This window comes from Anser cygnoides, chromosome Z (genome assembly GCF_040182565.1).
Source record: "Anser cygnoides isolate HZ-2024a breed goose chromosome Z, Taihu_goose_T2T_genome, whole genome shotgun sequence".
Taxonomy (NCBI): domain Eukaryota; kingdom Metazoa; phylum Chordata; class Aves; order Anseriformes; family Anatidae; genus Anser; species Anser cygnoides.
In genome coordinates, this window is record NC_089912.1 from 67506823 (window position 1) to 67519400 (window position 12578).

Sequence of the window (12578 nt, forward strand, 5' to 3'; positions counted from 1 at the left end):
CACGGCAAGCTGCCACCGTGCCCTGGCGCAGCCGGCGTGCGGCGAGGCGCGCAGCACAGCCGGATGCTCTCCAGCCACAGGGAGGGCTCCAGATTCCCCTCCCAAGGTCCCTATTATATATATATATATATATATATTCACATGTGTATGTGTATATATATATGTGTATATATATATCTACATGTATATATATGTGTGTGTGTGTATATATCTGTGTATATATATATACATGTGAGTATATATATATATGAGTATATATCTGTGTATATATATCTGTATATATATCTGTGTATATATATATATACATGTGAGTATATATGTGTGTATATATATTTGTATATATGTGTGTGTATATGTGAGTATATATATGTGTGTGTATATATATGTGTATACATATGTGAGTGTATATATGTGTGAGTGTATATATATAGTGTGCATATATATACGTGTGTATATATGTGTGTGTATGTATGTATGTGTGTGTGTGTGTATATATATATGTGTGCGTATATATATATCTATCTATATATCTATATTCGGAGGGTGTTAGTTCCAAAGCCAACCAAATAAATGAGCCCTCACGCCGAGGAGAGGCACGCACACTTACCACGGCTCCGTCCTCGCTCCGACCAACCTGCCGCACAGCCGCTTTTTAAGCTCCGGGCAGCGGCGGAGCGGAGCCGCCGCTTTCGCCGCCGTCCCCCCGGGGGAGGCAGCGCCCGACCCCCGCCGCGCCCCCACCTGTCCCCGGTCCGTGCCGAGCCCCCGGGGCTGCCGTGCCCCCTTCGCCCGCTCACCCGCCGCCGCCTCGCCCTGCCCTGCCCGGCCGCCGCCTCATGCCGCGGGGCTGCCCGGCGGCGCGCTCCCGGGCGGCCCAGCTCCGGCGGGCAGCAGTGCGCAGCGCCGACAGGAAGGAGGGAGGGAGGGAAGCGGGGAGGGAGAGAGGGAGGGAGCGATGGAGGCAGGCGGCGGGCAGAGGGAGGAGAGGGCCTGGCGGTCTGCCCGCGGGAGGAGCCTCGGCCGCGCACCGCCCGGCGCCGCGGCTGCCCGGGATGGCGGCGGCACCCCCCGGGCCTGCCCCCCGGGGACGGCGCCCCCCGGGCTCAGCGCGCCGCCGCCGCCGCGGGGCTGAGGGGCGGCCGCGGGCCCTGAGGCGAGCTCAGCGCCGCGTCCTGGTCGCTGCGCCGCCGCTGGGGATGCTTGGGAGGCCGGTGGTTTCCGCCGGGTCCCCGGCGGGCTGTTGGGAGCGGGCTGCGGGGGCTGGTGGAGTCACGGGTCTGGCCTGATCGTCCCCGGTCCCCGCCGGGACGAGGCCAAACGCCCGGCTAAGGAAAGGGCTCTGGATGTCCCCGGCACCGCCAGCCCTCCGGGGCACGAAGCGGTGGGCCCAGGGCACGGAGTGCGGGAGGCGTTCGACTCATTTTATCTTGTATTTGCCTCTAGTCTTTGAGGTCTGGGGCTCGACCTCCAACATTTCTTTGAAGCCACAACAGTTACGTGCCAGCCTCTCTTTTAAATTAAACTTGAAATCCTCACAATCCCACAGTCTCAAGAGTCAGGCAATTAAAAAAATATATACCACGAGGCCCATAAAATCAGAAGAGTTGGCAGGCCTGTGGCTCCTCTTTTGTTCCCCAGTAAACCACAGCAAGACCAGGAGAAAAAGTAACTGTTCAGTTTTCCCTGCATTTTTCTGCCTACATTTTCCTACGGAGGTTTCCCAAGTTGTCGTAGATTGTTTTTCTCAGAATGTAGGTAATAAAGAACTGTGTATGCTTGCACAGAGGTCCTGGACCAGGCTTGTATCCTGTCTTGACTATGTAGATGGATTTCAGGTCCTCAAAGCCACAGCCTCCTGCCATCCTCCACGTTCCCTGCTCAGGCTAAGTGAATATAGGCTGTTTTGTAGAGTTGAAATCTTGCATCCTTGCCTTCACTTTCCAGTGTTTTCACTTGTGCAAAGACAATTGAAGCTTCAGTAGACCAGAGCAAGAGAAGCATGAACCTTGTGGTTAGGTCTCTTCTGCCTCAAGAGCATGCTTGACTTCGGGCCTTGTATCCTGAGGCAGTTGTCTATCCGTTGACCTGCGTCACCTTCTTAAGAGGAAGCATTGAGTCTCCTTATACACATACTGTTCTTGAGAAAGAAGGGTTGGAGAGAAGCCCTGGGCTGTGCATTCCAAGCAGAAGATGATGTTTCCTCCTGACATAGCCTGAAACATGTAAAACTCCAAGGACAGAGAGACTTTTGGAGAGTTCTCTCCTTAGTGGTCTTCTAACCAGTAGGTTTAAGCAGTTACCTTCTAGCATGTCAGTCAGGTCTTCACAGTCCCAAATGTCTCCCCACTGGAAAGGCCTGCTGGATGCCTAATTCTGTGGTCTGAACTTTGCTGTGCAGTTCAGGCACCAAGAGATTTGATATGTCAGCTGCCTAAGACCATTTCTGCATTTAATTCCTTGTTCCTGTTCTAACCCTGAAGTCCTCCTGGCCTCTTTCCACGTTACAGCAGCCAGGGCTGGGAATGTCCTTAGCACCAGAAGGCCTGGGGAGAAGAAGGTGGCCATTTCACTGCTCTGACACATCCGAGGGAGGAGTGCCTCTGCCTTTCTGCCGTTTCAGATCTCAGGAACTGAAGCCTGGTGTCTTCCCAAAGTCTGCATCCAAGGCTGGGAAGGACACAGCTCGTGCCTGTGCTGTGGAGACTGCTCCAAAAATGCAGGTTTCCATCGATGAAAGGGACACAAGGACTCTCTTTTGAAGGCACTGAAAATGTCAAATGAAATTGTACCACCTTTCTTTTCTGCAGCTCATGTTACTTTCCCCTTAGTAATGGCTCACAGGCGTTTCACTTGGCAGGAAGCCCTGCTGATCAAGGAATGTGTACTAGAAGTAATTGCAGAAGATCTGGCCCATTTTGTGTAAGACAAAATCAAACGGTATTCATTTTTACTATTTTCTCTTACTGATTAGCAAGGCAGCTTCCCTGTAATTTACAGGCATTCTGTACAGGAACTGGGTAAAGAGGTGTTCAGTTTTTTAGAGCAGGAAAATGTGACTGTGAAATGAGAAGGAGCTGCCAGGAGAAATCAGAGGCAGGGGTAGTTCCTGAAGTTATTTTAAGGCTTTGGTATTGTATTTAATGACTCAATGTTTAATGACGCAATTAGAAGTTAAGAAACTTTTTTGACCTGATGCTATATAAGACAAGACTGTATAGTAAAAGTTTCAAGGTGATAAAGCTGCGGATGGTTAGGTTTCAGTTATCTGATTGTTATACAGTGAAATATGCTAGCTTAAATATAAATGTCCCATAGACTAATAGCTGGTCTAATTGTCCTTTCCCTATGACTTCTGATCCTCAGAAAATATGCCATCTATGCATCCTGTCTCATCATGCAACTCTCCCTGTAAAATATCACAGCTGCTATATTTTACAACAAAACTTATCTGCATGTACTACATATACGCAGTCCATTTATTTTGTTTCCTGCCTTATCTCTGGTTTCCAGAAAATTGAAGGACAGATGCTGGAACACAGCATCTGTCTTTATAGACTTAGTGCTGCATTTTGTCATTGATTTTAACAGCAGCAGGGCTGTGCCTTTCAACATTAATATTTGGGCAGTGAGAGAGGAAGATTTAAGTCTCTCTGGACAGGAGGCTAGTTTTAGTTATCTTAGTTTATCTCAGTGCCTAGTATTACTTATAGAACAACTTATCTGCTCTCTAGGTCAGAAAAAAAAACACAATTCTTGGGGCAGTGTAAATTCCAAATGAAAGTGAGAAGCCCAGCTAGGACATTTTCATTAATGAGAGTTTCCTGGAGCCATTTAGTCTTGCTGTTAAGGGTGTGTTGGTTATTTATGGCAGAGGAAAGGAACGGATGTGTTGATGTTCTGGAACTTTTCCTTTGTGCATTGTTTCCCATTTCACAGTTGTATTTGGCACCCACTTTCCTCCAGCCAATAAAGAATATTAAAGAACTTCCTTTGCTGAGAAGTTGTGTGCATGTTTGACAAACCATGCAGTTTAACCAGAAGTGTGCAATGTGGTACTCCTACCTGCATTTACAAACACCAGTGATTGTAAATACATAGTATTGTCCGGAGAGATCTGCCAATGGTTCTGTTTATGGACTATCTATTCCTGTTTTCTTTTAAAAATGGTTATATAATACAACCAGCAAAGCAGATTTGGGTCTGACTGAATGTATTCAGGAAAGCCAATAACAAAACTCACGCTGGCTGTGATAGGATGAGGAGTAGCCTCTGTTCATGCCAAGAATAACCTCGAGTACACTGGATAGTGCAATATGTTTTGGTGTGCTCACAAAGCAACAGCTCTTTCCTATGAGGTCTCAGTGGAAGCATCCCTGTGTTGTCAGGCTGGATCAGAGCTATTATTGGAAATGAGTGTTCTGACCCAGGAGAAATAAACTCTTCGTAATTAATATTTTTCAAATACAGGGAATTTTCTTCATCATTAGGGACCTATGCCTGCAAACCCCAGTGACATGATGGCAATATGTTGTTTAAGGGCTTCAAAAAATTCCCTGGTCTCCCCTGTCAGCAGGAAAACCATATAGTCTGCTGTGGTTTGTGCGTTTGCAGGGAGAAGCAATGAAAGACTTTGATCTGTTGACCTGCACTAGCTTAGGTAGTGCCATGAATTTTAAAAGAAATGGAAAGAAAAACATGACTTGCCCAAAACAATTAAACTGAAGGCACTTGCATTCCTTTCACTGGAAAAAAATCTACCTCAGATGCCTGAAAATACGCTGCATGGAATATATTGGATTCACTGCCAGTAATAAGACCCTTATGGTTAGCAGTGAAGATGAAGCTTCACCCACACAGAACAGAGATGCTAGCAGGTGGATCACTGCCACATGCTGCCAAGTGTCAAGATTTCTCTGGCCAAGAGGCCTGACCGGGTCGCTTGTGTGTGGACACAGAGGATGAGGGACACCAGCTCCTGAGTCCTCACTGGGTATGTTGGGTCTGTCTTGACTGGCAACAACAAATCCCTTTTTTGAGGAGATCTTTTATATTTTACTGATTCAAGCAGTTTTTATGCAGTGATTTTGCTGCAGATCCTTGCTTGCCATATCCTCCAGGAACCTTAGGAAAAGCTGCTGTCTATTGCTGTATTCCCTCATTTTGCCATCTTTATGGCCACTGTCTGTCTTCCTGTTGGGAAGATGTTATCTGGGTCCATGTTATCAGAGCATGGGTTTTTGTGCGACAAATTGCCTATGCTGTGGCCTTATCAGAGCAACAAACCTGAGCGTTTGGTCTCCTATTCTGTTCTTGATGTAAACAACGTGCTCTTCACCATTCGTGTTTTGACTGCTGTCTTTCAAGTCCATTCTCTCCATGCTTCTCTAATGTGTCTTCCGATACTTCCTCGTGCAGGCATTTCCATTTGGACCTCATGCAGTTAAGTCTTGATACTTCGGTTACAAATATCCACAGTGGCTACAGTGAACTAATGACCGAGAAGTGACCTGCTGCTGAAGTTGCTCTGCTGCAACAACCTGCGTGCTGTGAACTGATTAGCAGTCATTTCCCGTCTAAACACTTGTGCTATCCTGCAGTTGATTATACTGGCAGTGTAAAGTTCAGCACATGCTTAATCATCATGTTGGATGAGCCCCATTGCTGTGTCCCATACAGTAGCATGAGAGGTCAGTCTTCATGTCAGTGAAATAAGATACAGCATAGTTCTTGGAAGAAAATGAAGCTAAATATAAATCTCTGAAGAACAGGATAAACACCAGCAAATGGTAACAATCTTACTAACTGTGGAAGGGTTGGTGGAACCAGTCCTAGAACTAAGTCTGATTTATGGATATGAAATTGAAGAGGCTTACTTTGCACAGTAGTGGAAGGTCCTAATTACATCACGAAAAATAGGATTTATGAGAGTCACAGGCTAATTGAGATTTGTAATAGCCAGAGGAGCATGGAAATCTGCAAATAAAATATATTGAGAACATCTCAGACATACAAGTACTCTTAATATTGCAAGTCCCGCCAGTGTCTCCCCAATACCAGTGTATCATATTCAAACATACTGCCTTGCTCTGTGCAACTTTCAGCTATGCTCCTGTCTTAGTAATTATTGTTACTGTGGTGATGGCTCCTTTTCTGGTGCTGTGCCATTCCTGGCAGTCTTATTTTTCTGTTCACCAGTTTATCAGACAGGTATTGCCATACTTTTTCTTTTTCTATGAGCTCCCACAAAGAAATGTGTCCTATATTATAAAGCTTCATAAGTTGATGCTTGTGTGATGCTTCAGCTTTTCTGTTCTTCAGTACATGGCCTGAACATGTCTAATGAATGTTGGATGAATTTGAAGCAATAATTCAGCTGTTACGAACTTTGCATGCACTCAAGAGCTGACCTCTGCACAAACAGGAGCCATTCAACCAGAATTCCTGTAACTCAGTTGAGCAGCCAGTGTCAGTGATTCCTGAATAAGTGGCTAAAATCATCAAAATTCTCTGTTCACAAAGTTTCCAGGCAGCAACACCCTCACTCCCTACTGAACCACATCCAGGGGAAAAAAATGTCTTCTCCCATACTATCCTTGGACTGAGCTGTAAGCCCACTCACTGCTTGGAACCAAATTTCTGTGCATCAGCACAAAAGCAAGGAGACAAAGACAGCTCAGCCAAGGAGGAGGTGGAGATACCTAGAGAATGCTTTGGAGGAGCATATAATACAGGTATAATGGCATGTATTTACCCAGGTCATTGCATTTGTCTTGTCAGTCTTTCCATGACATTTTTCAGAGGCCATACAGTGTATTCAATCTTTAAAGCCCTGTGGGCTCCCTGTGTGGAAAGTGCAAGCTAAAGCACATTTAAGGATGGTAAGTCCTGTGATCCACATGCTTTTCTGCTAGAATTGCTGTTCAGCTATCCTCATGGCTCAATGCATTTATCTCATGTCCAAGAGGAAACCCAAGATCTCTACTGCTGGACATGGTTGCAGCATGCATAGCCCCCACATCAATGTATCAAACTCTCATATGGTCCCTCAGAGATGGATGCCAGGGTATGTTCTGCACCATGCCCCAGTACAGGCTAATATGTGAAACCTGTGGAGGGTAGCCAAACTGAAGAGTGGGACTGTGCACTTAGCTGTAACCACTGACTTCTACATGTGGAAGAAAAATTGGGTTAAAAGGTGTCTTTGGGACTTCTTGTGGGTTTCAGTACTACTTAGCAGAGTGCATCAGGGCTAGGGATATTATCATATTAAATAACGTACAAATAACCTACCTTAAGGATTAGCCTTGGCAAAATCCATTTATTAGAAGCAGCTTTGTCTTTTGTGGGCCTGACCTTACAAATATTATTGTTTGGTGTGTCTCAGTTGCTCTGGTTAACCACTGTTCTCTCGCAGACTAATGAAAGGTCTGTATTGATGCATAAATAGAAATTCTAACTCTAGCAAAGAAGGTAATTCTGGCATATTTGAAAGGCAGCTTTAGAGATATCTTCATAAAGTCAAGTTGGTTGTTCACATTAGGTCAAGCATTCAGATAAATTCTGTATCCATTCCAGGAGTTTCCATCAAGGTAGAACTATTTTTGTGCTGAGCTGTGTGTTTATTTTTGTACAAAACCATCCCTAGCAATGACGTACAATCCTAACCTACTACCCACTTAATTACATATCTGCATACATCCTCGCATCCTCCCTTCTGGTGCAACACGCGTTTTTGCTTTCACTAGCTTGCAGATTGGCAGCAATCTCCATCTGCCTGTCTGCTTATCCCTAGTAAAGCCAAGAGGCTGCCCACCCAGGGAACGATTTGTTGTATCATCACGGCTGTAAGATTAAGCTTCTTCAGGCAGAAAACTATTTTCTGAAAAACACTTAGAACATGTGTGGGCAGCAACACAGACACCAGGAACATACTTACAAGCTGAAAATTGTACTTCTGAGCGTGCTCAGTCTTGTGCCCTGTCTTTGCCAAGTGGGATGTCTAGGCAGCTTCTTTCCCCCCTTGGGTCACCTGCGATGCAGAGAACAACCATCCCTGTGTCAGACTCCCATTTGTTAACACTGAGCTAAAGCAGTGATTCACATCCACACAGCTGTGTTCAGTGCTCCCAGCTCTGAAGCACAGCTCACCGGTGAGGTAGTAGAGCATATTTTTGAGACAGCTACTGTGAGTGCAGGATGCACTGGCTGAGTTCATGCATGTAGCGGCCTAGATTAGGGTTTGGCAGGTACTTTTGCTGCCAGCAGTATGAGCTTGAGCATCCATTGTGTCACTTTTATGATTCTGTACTGCATTGTGTTAGTATAAATCTTTGTGCAATGCCACACAGTAAGATCAAGAAAACAATTCCTTTTTTTTTTTTTTTAATTAACCTTCCCTTAAGGTATTTTTTAACTGGATAGTTCCACTGCTGTCAGTTACACTGAATACAAGCGTCAATCCACTGGAAGGCTGGTAGGAGGTCAGAATAAACAGGAATAAGCAGCCAAGAGCAAAGATTGAAGGGCTATGGAGCTGTCATAAATATCCAAGGGCAGCACTCTTGTCATGTGTCAAACCACAGTCCTGGGCTATAGGCTGTCCTCAAGCTCGAAGAGGTGATGATCCTTCAGGTATGTGTCTTAGTCACTAGACTGGAGTATTTCAGGCATGGCCAGGGACCCAAGCATACTCACAATATCCAGGATGGACTGAGCAGGACGCTAATGCTGGCAGGGAAAAGAGATCTTGCCTTTTGACCACTGTCTGAAGAAAGGCAGTGACAAATGAGGGAGCAGAACCATGTTCTAATTGCAAAGATCTTCTTGATTTTTTTCTTTGTGAGTCCACACCTCAGCACGTGAGAACGCTGCTCATCCTCCAAAAACCGCTGTAACTACGTCACTTGGATACACGCTAGAACATGGGAACTAACTGGCTGGAAAGGAGTACCTGGCTTACAGGAGAACCTACATCCAGAAAGACCTTATTAGGCTTTTAATTCCAACTTTGGAGGCACTTCAGTGGAGCCCCAGCAAATGTGCTTTGCTTTGGCATGCTGGCTTTGGCAAGCTGGTGATTGTAAGCTGGCTGTTGCAAGTGCTGAGTGTCTTCCCTTCAGCCTTTACTTCTTCCCTGTTTTATGCACAGTGTTTCTGTGGAGTGCAGCTGGGAGCAGAACAGCTAGACAATGCAGTACTCAGTGTTTTAATGTTCCTTTTACTTGAGTTAGACTGGTAGTTCTCCTTCATGAAAAGAAAAATTGAGAACTCAAAAAACAAAACAAAACAAAACAAAACAAAAAAAGCTCACACACACTCTTTGCTGCACCTAAAATGTATAATTACAAACCCACACAGGCATCTAGTGAACATGTGAAAAAGCTCATAGCAAGCAACCTGCTAAGCATGAGGCATTTTTCCTAGGCAAAAGGAAATTACTGTTGTCTCATTTCTTTTCTTAGGTTTTCTTTCCCATGCAGCCCTGTAAGCTGAGGTTTTGTTGTCTTCCTTCTTTTGATATGCACAAACAGGCAGCAATTCCACAGTGCCTTATTCTGGACCCCTGGCCATATATACATACAGTCATCCTCCTTATGCCTATAATTAGCAAGACTGATGCCAAAGAAAGCTGTCTGAAAGTCTTGACCTTTAAGATGTAGAATATACACACTGTGTGAAATCACATCCAGATGGAGTGTCTCCTAGCTTTGGAGATGTCAATGTCAATTTTTTGTGTTACATCCTGTGCTACCCACGCACAATTCTCAGGCCTCCGTAAATGGCATTTTTAGCCTGAAATCCTCTCCTGGATTTAAACACCACAGAGTGGTCTCTCTCCATAGTCACACAGAAGAAACATCAGATGCCATCACATGTCAGTGAAAACATCACCTCCAACTCCAGAGGTGGTAAAAGGCTTGTTTGGGAAGCAGAGGAGCTGGAGTGCAACGGCCAAAGGTGCTCCAGATGTTTCCCGTGTCCACAGAGTGCTCTGACCACCTCATTAGGCTAGAGGGCACTGTCCACTCTACTTTTGAAGCGTGGCCATTCCTCAAATAACAAAAGTGAAGCTATAAGGACAGAAAAGACTGAAGCAGAAATGAGGGTGATGGTGTCAACAGCAGTGCCTGGAGAGGAGGGGTGGGGAGGGGAAAGGCAAAGTTCTCTCTGCCACTCCAGGGCATGGTTGTGCATTAGTTGTATGTTCAGGTGCTAAAGCCAAGTGTTCTTCACAACGAACAATTAGACTTCCTCTGTGAGTTGGGAAGAAACCTGTATTTACCCATGACACTCACACTGTGATTCAGCCTGTCCCTTATTACAGGCAACAACCTTGACCAACATTGTGCAATCTTACCACTTTCTTGGGCTTCAGAGGAAGGAACACAACTCTTTGGGGTTTTATTCCAGAAAGGCCTGATTCCTCCCACAGAGAAACCCACACGAGAGCTGTGTTGGAAAGACTTGTTGAAGTTTCCACTTCTTCTAAAGGTTAATGTAAGTTGTGTCAGTAACAGTTGTTTTTTTTTTCAGGGTACAAGTGGTAAAAATGTACTCCAAACCTTCCACATCAGGAGGAAGCAGGACCAACCCCCAAGGTGCATGATGCCCTCTTTTGATATATCTCTGCATGTAACACAGCCCCAGCAGGACCAACAGCTGCCACTGGCTTGTGCCAACCAAAGCTCAGTAGCCATCAGAAAATGTGACTCTCAGGAAGTAACAGCTGATTATACTGTGCTGAGTTAAGAGAACAGAACAGCAATGTCTTGCAGCAACACCAAAGTAGGCATCTCACAGATTTCTTGCCCACAGCTCTGTGAGTCTCCAGAGTCAGGAGACAAGCTTACACGCTCCACAGCAAGGCCCACAGGTGACAGTGGTTGCATAAATCATTGCTTTTTTTGAAGAAGTGGTTGCCAAAGAGGCTGACTTATTACTGCACATGGATGTGAAGTCTGTCCTGGTACTGCAGCTGGCTCTAGTTCTAGAAGGAGGGAGTGTACCAAAAGTCTTCAGGGAGAATGTGTACCAAATCACCAGTGGGGTGGGTTCCCACAGCTGGTAAGAGGAAGAACAAGAATAAGGTCGGTTTCCAAAGGGAGCTATTCGGCACAATCTCAGTCTGACCCAGAAACAAGCATTTTCTTGTAAGAAGAAAAAGGTTTGGGGACAGCAACACTTCAAGCACCAAGAAAAATGTCTTGCTACAGCTCTTCCCACTGTCTGCAAATGCTCTTCCCACTCTCCCTCTCTCTCCTTGGTATTTTTTTTTTCTGTTTTCCCTTCCCTATTCTCTCTCTCCTTCCTTTTATTATTCTGAAGCAGGTTAAAGGACTACTCCCACACTTTCTTATGGAGAGCTACCCTCTGTCACAGAAATCTCCAGAGAGCCGGCCCTCATTTCATACTGCAGCAGTCACTGACCAAAAGTGATGCTATTCCTACCTTTTGAGATAAACCACAAACTGCAGAACCAATCTACTAAATATTCTCCCAGAGATGCCTTAAACCTTTGCTGCTAATTGCAGCTCTGTACGAGAAATAACTTTCACAGGAAATCTCTGTGTTGGAAAAAAATGGGAAGTATGGGACTCTCAAGATTAGAGAGTAAAGGTTATCTTTGTGTTTAGCTAGTCATTTTCTGCTCCCAGCAGTTTAGAAAGATAAAGCTATGTAACCACTAAGTTTTATTAAAGTGGATAAAACAGCTCCATCTTTATTATCTTAATGTTTAATATCAAACCTGCTTAGGCAAAGTGAGTATGAAAAACTTGTCTTTGATTTATGCAGGGACAGATCGAGTCTATGCAAATCTTTGCTATCAGTTTTAGTGAGAAAAGCATTGAACTCTCTACCATATGACCTCCGCCCTCACAAAACCGTTCCTGAAGAAGATGAATGGAGCAGAGGACATGACTTTAGTGACATTATCATTAGAAAGATTGATATTTTACCACTATGACTCATGCTTCCCCCATAATTTCATTCCTAAAAGCCAATTAATGTTGTTTAAAAGAGGTGTGTTAATGCTTGCTCTTGCAAACAAACCTAATTAACACAAAATTTCTGATTTTGCAATTTTACTTTTGAAATGAACGGAACACCAAACAATCTACATCCACAAAATTTTAACTTTCCAGTCTATGCATTTTGTGACCTTCCAGATCTCATATTTGTGCTTAATCATTTTAGCTGAATGAATCTACAGATTTTGAAACTTAAATAATCCGAAATTAGCTAGATAATGAAGAACCTATGATATTCCATGAGCAGAAGAGGATCTCCATTTACGAGTTACACTATCTTTGTATGACTTATTCATCACACAAAACCTGAGGTACTGGTGGCTTATGAAGAGCAAGAGAAGATGTGCAGATCCCAACCTAGAAAAGAGAAATGATATAGACCTGCTTTGGGCATTTACAGTCTCTCCCTCTCAAGTGCTTTTTTGGAGTGTGATCCTACTGACATTGAGTTTGCTGACAAGAGCTTGGAATCCCTACAAAGCACATCTTTTGGAGCTGACCTCACAGCTTGTAAAAAGACATGTGAAGATATAAAAGGCTGTGTTCTTT

The 12578-nt window shown here is 44.6% G+C and overlaps 1 protein-coding gene across 2 annotated transcripts in view; it reads right to left on the minus strand.

Annotated features, from left to right (window-relative positions):
* Positions 1–943, minus strand: part of LOC106036329 (LIF receptor subunit alpha) — a 56551-nt gene extending 55608 nt beyond the window's left edge. Inside the window, exon 1 of one of the 2 annotated variants that reach the window (XM_066988901.1) lies at positions 798–943. The gene's annotated coding sequence lies outside the window, so the exon portion shown is untranslated. The other variant, XM_048057475.2, reaches the window with a different exon arrangement.
* Positions 944–12578: the final 11635 nt, after the last annotated feature.